At 34.8% G+C, this 8816-nt stretch overlaps 1 pseudogene; it reads right to left on the bottom strand.

Annotated features, from left to right (window-relative positions):
* On the bottom strand, positions 317-1496 carry LOC107611889 (annotated as a pseudogene).

Raw genomic sequence — 8816 nt, forward strand, 5'->3', positions numbered from 1 at the left:
TTGGTTTTAGAGGTCGTAATACCTTGCCATCTCTGAATTATGACTTAAGCATAAGACTCTGTATGGTAGGGTGTTACAGCAGCAGCTATCTCTGATAATCATTCCATTTCTGCATATACTTCCTCATTTTACTTTCTTCTATTAATATCGTATAAGCTCTTAGTGATCAAAATGAGTAGCACACTTAATCACATTAATCTTGACATGTTCTTTTTTTTTTGAGCTTCTGTTTCAGTCTCCAAAATGCCTGAGATATTAGACATATTTGTTGGGTACAACTGAAAAATGTGATGTATGATGCCTTGAACTTATGAATGTGATCCCTTCAAGCTTTCAGCAAACTGAAAAATAATTTACATATGATCTATGACATTCTCTCTGAATGTAAAACAGAAAAAAAACACGAGAAGAAATTAAGATACAAGTATGTCTCTATCTAGTCTAGGTCTATATGAAACATTACATTCACCAAGTAAAAGTACCCTCAAAACGGCCTCACACAAACCACTATAATAGATAATCAAATGTGCACCATCTGAAACTTCACCATAATTTATCCATGGCATATTCCTTGAAACAAATCTCTAGATTTGAGAGGACACAACCTTGTCTTCATATCCCTGCCAAACGTGAACTTTACTTGTATTGTGACCGAATGGATTGTTCAGCTTCAATGGATCAAACTCCCAGTTGCCAAATGCCACAATCCAATCACCCAGGAGTGTGTCAAAAATAACCTGTTCCCTTAACTTTTCCTATACATATGAACAAAGAGGAGTTATTCCTCCATGACTAACCATTTGTATTTAGCTAAAAGTAAGTGAAAGAAAGCATATAATTCACCTTGGTAAGAATAGGGAAGCCAGGAATAATCTTCAAGATGTCAATGTCTCTAGTGTTGAAGAAAGTCGGGTTTTTCTCAATGACAAAATTTGAAGGGATACAGTTTTGAGTGACCACCCAGTGCAATAGTCTTGGAGAATATTTTGCAAGCCACACTTGCTAACTGCATAAACAAAATGGTGATATATCCACCACCTAGTGTGGCATTTCCAATAACAAAAATACATATTTTTATTTGCGTGAGAGCACAACAAAATATATACCCAATACATCTATTAGTTCCTAAACCTATATTTACATCAGCTAGCAGTACAATAAACATAAAACTGATAATAGTAAGTGATAATGATGAGCAATAACTATTTACAAACTTCAGAAGATATTAAAGAATCCCTCAACCATGGTACATGAATCAACAAAAGCACCATCTTACAAGTTCAACAAAAAGTAAAAAATGAATCTAATAAAAGCCAAATTTGATTAACTTAAAAGTTAAAATCACGATTTACACATAATGTTCTTACATCCTTCACTATAATCTTGTCTGGAAGTCCAATTCTTGGTAATAACCAATCCAACACATACAGTGAGGAGTTTTCATAATTGCTTGTAACAGGTTGATCATCTGAAAAGCAAGAATATGCTGAAGTCATGGCTGATGGATAAAAAAAATTAGTTATTAATAATGGGAATGGAGCCCAGACCTGAACCGTGTAGAAGTATTCTATGTGTAACAAAGGACTGCAAGAAGGTAAAGGATGCCATAAAATTAGAAATATTAATAGTGACTGTAAAAAAAAAGGTACAAGACATAAGCAACATTAAGAGCCAAAATATTGTACAAAATATATACCCAATATATCTATTAGTTCCTGCACATTCAGTGTCACATCAATTTTATATATTATCAACAACATACATTTTAAATCTATTCCACTCACTGTTGATAGCTCACGGGTATTCAATAATCAATTAGATCTAAATTCAACCAACAATTTTCACATCACCGTAACAGAGTCAATAAAAGATTGATTTTTTGTACCAATTTTCATAACTAGATACTGGAATAACAAACTCCAGAAGCTACAACAAGTAATTTAAAGTTATAGAGATAAGATTGAAAAATCTCAACGTTAATTCAGTTCCTGTTAAGAATCTCCATTTTTCAAACATCAAATATATAAAAAAATTAAACTTTATTAAAAAAAATCGAAAAAGGGGGGTAAGCACCTATTTGCATTCCCTGGACCTAGCAGCAGAATCGCGATTCTTGATCATGCGTTTCTGCTTCTGAAGAGTGGCCTTGTTCACTGGTTGCTCCACCGCCCTTCTCTTCCCCTTTGCCACCGCCCTTCAGAAATTCGAAGTTCAATCATGCACGTAAAAAAAATAAGAGAGAGGAGAGAAAGCTCACCGAGATAGATCTCTCCAAAGGATCCGCTACCAATTTTTTGACTGATACGGAACTTGTTCCCAACTCGAGGCTCCACTAAAGGTCAATTTCTTTTGACCAAAATTCTAAAATAGTTTGAAAAATTTGAGAGAAAAATGAAATGGAGTCATTGTGGAAGAAGGCAGAGGATAGTGGGTAGAGGAAGAAGTGGAGGGACATCGCGAAGAGGAAGAAGGCAGACGAAAAGGCGGTAGAAGAAGAAACAGAGGTTCATCATTTGAGGAAGAAGACAAAGAAAGTGGTCGGAGGAAGAGGCGGGGGCTTATCGCTGCAGCAAACCAGGGGTTTGGTTTCCAAATTTTATATTGAGCAATTTAAAAATATCAAAAGAGTTGTTATCTTTAAGTGTAATTTTTAATAAATTAATAATGATTTAAATATAAACCATTAGATCGTTTATCAATCTAATATAACGCTTCATGTAAGAACCGCGATTAATTAACCATTTAATTAAATAATTAAATTACCCAAAATAGAATCCAAAAATTTAGAATGTGAATTAAAAATTTTAAATATGATTTTCGGACTTAATAGATTTTTCTGAGTTGAAAAATGTAACTTTCTGTGAAAAACCGCATAAAAATGTGAACCGGTAAATGAACCGGTAGTACCAGTTTAAGTCTATCTGGTACTGAGCGAGAATAATTAAAAACAATAGAAAATCTTAAAAAAATATTTAGAGTTGAAAACCAGACATTAATTTTAAAAGTTGGCCCGAAATTGAGCCAAAACGGGCCAAAACGCTAACGGGTTAGACCAGGCCCAAGTTGGGCCAAGCCCAACATATAAGACCTTCTTTAATGAGCCATCTGCCCATTTACCATCCTCAAACACAACACAACACAGCTGAGAAGAGAAGAGAGAAGAGGGTTCCGTTAACACTATTCACCTCAACCTTCCAAAGCTCATAATTTGAGCTACGGAGCTCCAACGCTGCACTGTTTGTGGCCACACGATCACCACGAGGAGCTCTACAAAACCCACCTAAGAAACTAGTAAGAAAATCACGAATCCCTCTCAGCCTTTCCTTTCATAAATTCGAAATTTTGGGTTTTGTATTGAGTGAGATTTTGTGATTTTGGGTGTTCAGGTACACCCTAGCCTTTGGTTCCTATTGGGTTTGACCCAATCAATCTTGGATAAGGTGAGTTTATTCTCAACCCTTGTGAAATTGTGATTTTGATGAACCCTAGGTTGATTTAGTTATGAATTATGTATATATAGCTTGAATTGGTGTTGTATGGAGAATGTTGGTGACTTGAATAGCTTGGAAGTGGATTTGGTTACTTGAGAACTTGTAGAGGCTTGATTTGTACTCAATCTTGGGTTTTAGTGCATATTGGGAATCGGCCAAGGTATGGTTTTGGATTCCTCTATGTAATATATAATATTTCTGGACACTTAGGCTAGTGACCCATAAGATAGGTTGGATTGAAATGGTTGTTGAGATTGATGAATGAGGATGTATGATGCTTTGATGAATTTGAATATTTTAATGAATTGTGATGTTGAGGTTGATAAATGATATCTGAAGTTTGAGATTGAAGTTAAATGAGTTTGATTATGATGATTGTTAGTGATATAATGGTGATTGATGATTGTATTGGGTGAGAAATTATTTTAATATGATGTAATTGATCATTGGAGTTGAGAATTGGGTAAAGTGAATGGAAACTTGGTAAGGTTGGTAAAATGAGACACAAAAGGGTAAATTCTGAGGTAAATTGGAGCTTGATGTGGTTTTGATTTGGGTTGGTTAAGAGTTTTAAGGATTTGAGAAATTAGTGAACTTTGGTAAACAGTGGATTTTTGGTTAACTTTGACGGATCATAACTTGAGCTTCAAAGCTTAAAATTGACTGAAACTTGTTTTAAATTAAAGATAGCTTTGAGAGCTTTAAAGTGATAAAAAGTTTGTAGAAAATGGATTTTTGTAGAGGAAGTTATGACCGTTTAAAGTTTGGTGTCAAAATCTGAATTCTGTGATGTTGCAGAATTTTATGATTTATGGTTTGTGTGCGCACGCACACTGCTGTGCGCGTGCTCTTATCAGTGACAAATTTTTCCTTGTGCACACGCACACTCTGTGTATTTTTAAAAATGTGTGTACGCACACACTTGTGCACGCACACACAGGGAGGTGCCTACTACTGGGAGCGCTAGCACACTCTGGTGCGTGCACACACCCTGCGAAATTAATTTCGCAAGCTGTGCATACGCACAGCCTCGTGCGCATGCACACGCTGGGAATGGCATTCTGTTCAGGGCAATCGCACACATCTGTGCGTGCGTTTAAAATGAAAACTTTTTCCTTCTGTGCGTACGCACACTTCTATGCGTACGCACACTTCTTGAAAATATTCTATGCGTACATACAGACAACCCTATGCGTACGCACAACCCTATGCGGAACATTGCCCTGTTTTTCAATAAAAATCTTGTTTTGTCTGTTTCACCTTTTCGGAAAGCTTGTAAACTTCTGTAACACTTATCTAAGATCCTTTAGCTATTTTTAGGTGTCAAAATATGGGGGATGCCTTGGGTAAGTTTAATTAGATAATTTCTTGTAAAAAGTCTAGAAAAACGGAGAATTAGGTTTCTGGAGTTCTGAGGACGGATTTGGTTGAGTGAGGAGGCAGAGTATTGTGTTGTTGATCACTGATTATGAATTGTGGTAATTATGAATTGATAGTGGTTGAGACGAGTTTGGGACTCATAATGTAATGATGGATTACTGATATACTAAGGAATGATTTCTGAAAACCACTGAATTATTGATTTATACTGCGATTGTTGAGACACTATGCGCCTGGCAAGGACGGTAGGTTAATCCCGCCTGTCGAGGTCACGGCGGCGGCGTAAGGACGGTAGGTTTATCCCGTTTACGCTGAGATGTGAGGTCTGTGTCAAGAGTATCCCGCTTGCATCCCTTCGGAATCACTATAGTGTGCTGACACTGACATCCTGGACCGTGATCCGGGCACGATATCTCGGGGGTTCTTATTATGAGACCGAAGGGAGACATCTCCATGGAGGTGTGTCGGGTTAGCAGTTGAACCGACAATGTGATATCACAGCCAAATAGGATAGGCATTCATCATGTGCATCTTTTATTTGTTTGCTTGCTTTCCGACTTGTATTGTTTGCCTAATTATGTAACATGTCTAATTTCTTATCTGAATTACTTGATATACATGCTTATACTTGTGTTTTCGTATTCTACTGGGATTGAGGAGGTTCGAAAGGAGGTGGCGATGGGATTGCATGGTGGTTAGGTTGGCGAAGGCTGTGGGACAGCGGAGAATTGTTAGATTAGAAAATCCACTACTTGTATTGTTTGCCTAATTGTGTAACATGTCTAATTGCCTATCTGAATTACTTGATATACATGCTTATACTTGTGTTTTCGTATTCTACTGGGATTGAGGAGGTTCGAAAGGAGGTGGCGATGGGATTGCATGGTGGTTAGGTTGGCGAAGGCTGTGGGACAGCGGAGAATTGTTAGATTAGAAAATCCACTAAGTTAGATTACCCTTGATTATTATGGTTTTAAAGTTGTGTTTTATAAGTTATAGTTATACTTTAAGTTGAATCTCAGGATGGATATGCAGCTCTAGGATTGCCTCTGGCATCCAGGAGTCTTATATCTTACATCACTGGGCACGGTTACCATATTGAGAACCTCTGGTTTTCATTCCATACTCTTTTGATGTTTTTCAGATGCAGGTCGCAACCCACCTCGGTGAGTTATTTTGGTGGTGACAGAGCGGAGGACCTTTATCCTGTTTTGAAGTCTCTTTTGATTATTTTGTATAAATCTCTCACTTTTGTATCTATTTTTTCCTAGAGGCTTACTTTGAGAGGAAGTTTGTATAAGCTGTTTTACTTTCAAAACTCTGTTTATTTGTATATGACTAGCTGGCTTAAACTCCGCGGGCAGCTGCTAGACTCTTATGACTATCATGCTTGATATATCTATATATATATGCCTTGATGTCTGTATGTATATCTTGTGCCTTAAGTTGTAGTTTCGTGTGAACGTTTTGTGCTTTTTAAATTCTGTTTTTGAGCTTAAATCCTTCATCAGGCTTCTAGAATATATTATTTCCTTCTATATAAATATGTATAAGCTTTAGAATTGCCGTAACCTTTGATTAACTTTTGCTTTACGACGCGAGGTAAGGCTTAGGGTAATTAGGGTGTTACATTTCAAATTTAATGGTGCATCAGATAAGCTCAAAAGAGCTGGGCTAATTTTAGATAGACTCTATATATCATATCAGAAATTTAGGAACTTTATTTTTTCGTTTATTTTTTTAACTTGAAGATATTTTTCTAATTTTCACTTTTCTTAGTTCTTTTATGTGTTGAGTCCCCCTCCTTCTGCAATATTATGATAATTCTCCCTATTTTAGTTACGCATTATGATGAATTTATGATAATTTGGTCCTTAAAATTTTCGTGTGTTCCATGTTGTAGTATATTGGTTAAAGTGGATCACCTGCTCGAAGAGAATGCAAGGTTCAAAAGCCCACAACAACAGGCATGAATCTACATTTATATATCTATATATGCATCCATGTATATATTATATCACTACTCTGTTAGATCAAGTTTTTGTTCTTCGCATTTTAATTGCAAGTGATTTTGTTTTCTAAGTTTGCTTTAATAGTGATGTTGCAATTGTGTCTATCATTGCTGCAGCTATGTGAAGCGGCCACGAATCAACAAAAGAAGAGTACCCTGTACCAAACATTCTTGGCTCCATTTTGACTATGTATCTATATTCTTAGTCAGGGTGCCATTTATTATTGCTGCAATGCAACTGATGATTAAAAAAAACAGAAAGAAAAAAACAAGATCATATTTTAGGATTTTTGTAAGTTCAAGAAATGTAGTATAGGAATATAATAAAAGTTTTGTGCAGGGTTTTACAAAGGTAATGCTATTTTTTGTTTTAATTATTAAAAAATTCAAATGAGATGTTGTATTTTTTCTTCTTCTTCTTTTATTGTTTTTAAGGTGTTCATTTTATTTGGGCAAATAAAGATGGTCTCTCTGTTAACTAATTCAATTTCATGCTTAAAGTTCCTCTTTTTATATAGATAATTATGTGATATGCTATTTTATTGTTTCAATTAGTTCCATCAATGGCAATGATGAAATTTTGTTTGTTTTATGCTCTATTTATAGGGTTTTCTGGCATAAGTGATTGTCTTTTAATATCAATATCCTGTCATCACAGATGTTAAAAACTGGGTATATTTTTCTTATTTACTGCAAAATGTTCACTTATATTTTGGAGTACCTATGATCTTCTTGAGGTTGTATCGAATGACAAAATGTATAATAAGGAATGGAATGAAGAAAATTAAGCATGATAGGAATTGCAAGCATAATTATAGGATATCACATGATAAATATACAATTTTAGGTGGGAAAAAATGATGGGTCTCTATCAATATGTGTGTTTGAGCATGTCTTGGTAATTTTAAAATATAATAAAGAAAACCTAATCACACAAATGATTTTTAATTTATTTAAAACTCAAAGTTAAGCGCATGTTCTAGCTAACTATGTATCTTCTTAATATGTTAATGTCTTAAATTTGTAGACTCGAGCTCTGATTTTTCAAATAAAAAATTGCTGTCAAATTTGTTATTCAAATCCTGATTTCAAAAGGGAAGAACACGCTCAAATGGTGTAGTTTTATTTTTATAACTAAGAATATGAATATAAAATACAACTGAGTTTGAAAATAACAACGTACTTCCCTATCTTCTTTTAGTCACAGTCCTGATTGATTTGGCTTATATAAACTTCTGCTCTACAACATTCTATATGATAAGTTTGGGTTCAGTTTTATTTTGCATTGATTTTGGATTAATAGGCTCTGTTGAGAGTAAATAATAAATATTATTTTTTTCCTTTAGTAGTATTACCGAAAGTGGTCTGTCATTGTCTCCGGAAATAAATTTTGGCTAGACAGTTTTAATGTAACAAACAATATCCTTTAAATCAGTGTAAAAAAGAAGAGTTAGTTGGGATTAAGAAAATGCTTAGTTTGATAAGAAAAATTACTCGTGAAAAACTTTAAATAATTTAAGGTGGTTTTTTTAGGGATTTAAATGGGGTGTTACTCTTTTTACTTTCATTGTGGGTACGTTTGAATTCCTAAACATGTTTTGTGGAATAAAATGATATCTATTTATTATTTTAAGGACTTCAAATTTTTCTTTTGTAACATTGTAAGGTTTAAACTGCATATGTGAATTAAGTAGTTTTTGATGATTTTGAAGTTTGATTCTGCAAACTCAAATTAAAGTGCCATTCTTAGGGTTTCACATATTAATATAGGCAAATTCAAAAAGGACAAATTGAGTGGAGTGGTTGAAGGTAGCAAATTGAGTTGAGATGAAGGGCATATAGTCAATGTCTCTAAGGGAGACAGACTTGCAAGAGGAGATTGAGAGAATGAATGTTAAGGCAAAGATGGAGAAACTTAGAGCTAGTTTACACTC

The sequence above is a fragment of the Arachis ipaensis genome, chromosome B01 (genome assembly GCF_000816755.2).
Source record: "Arachis ipaensis cultivar K30076 chromosome B01, Araip1.1, whole genome shotgun sequence".
Taxonomy (NCBI): domain Eukaryota; kingdom Viridiplantae; phylum Streptophyta; class Magnoliopsida; order Fabales; family Fabaceae; genus Arachis; species Arachis ipaensis.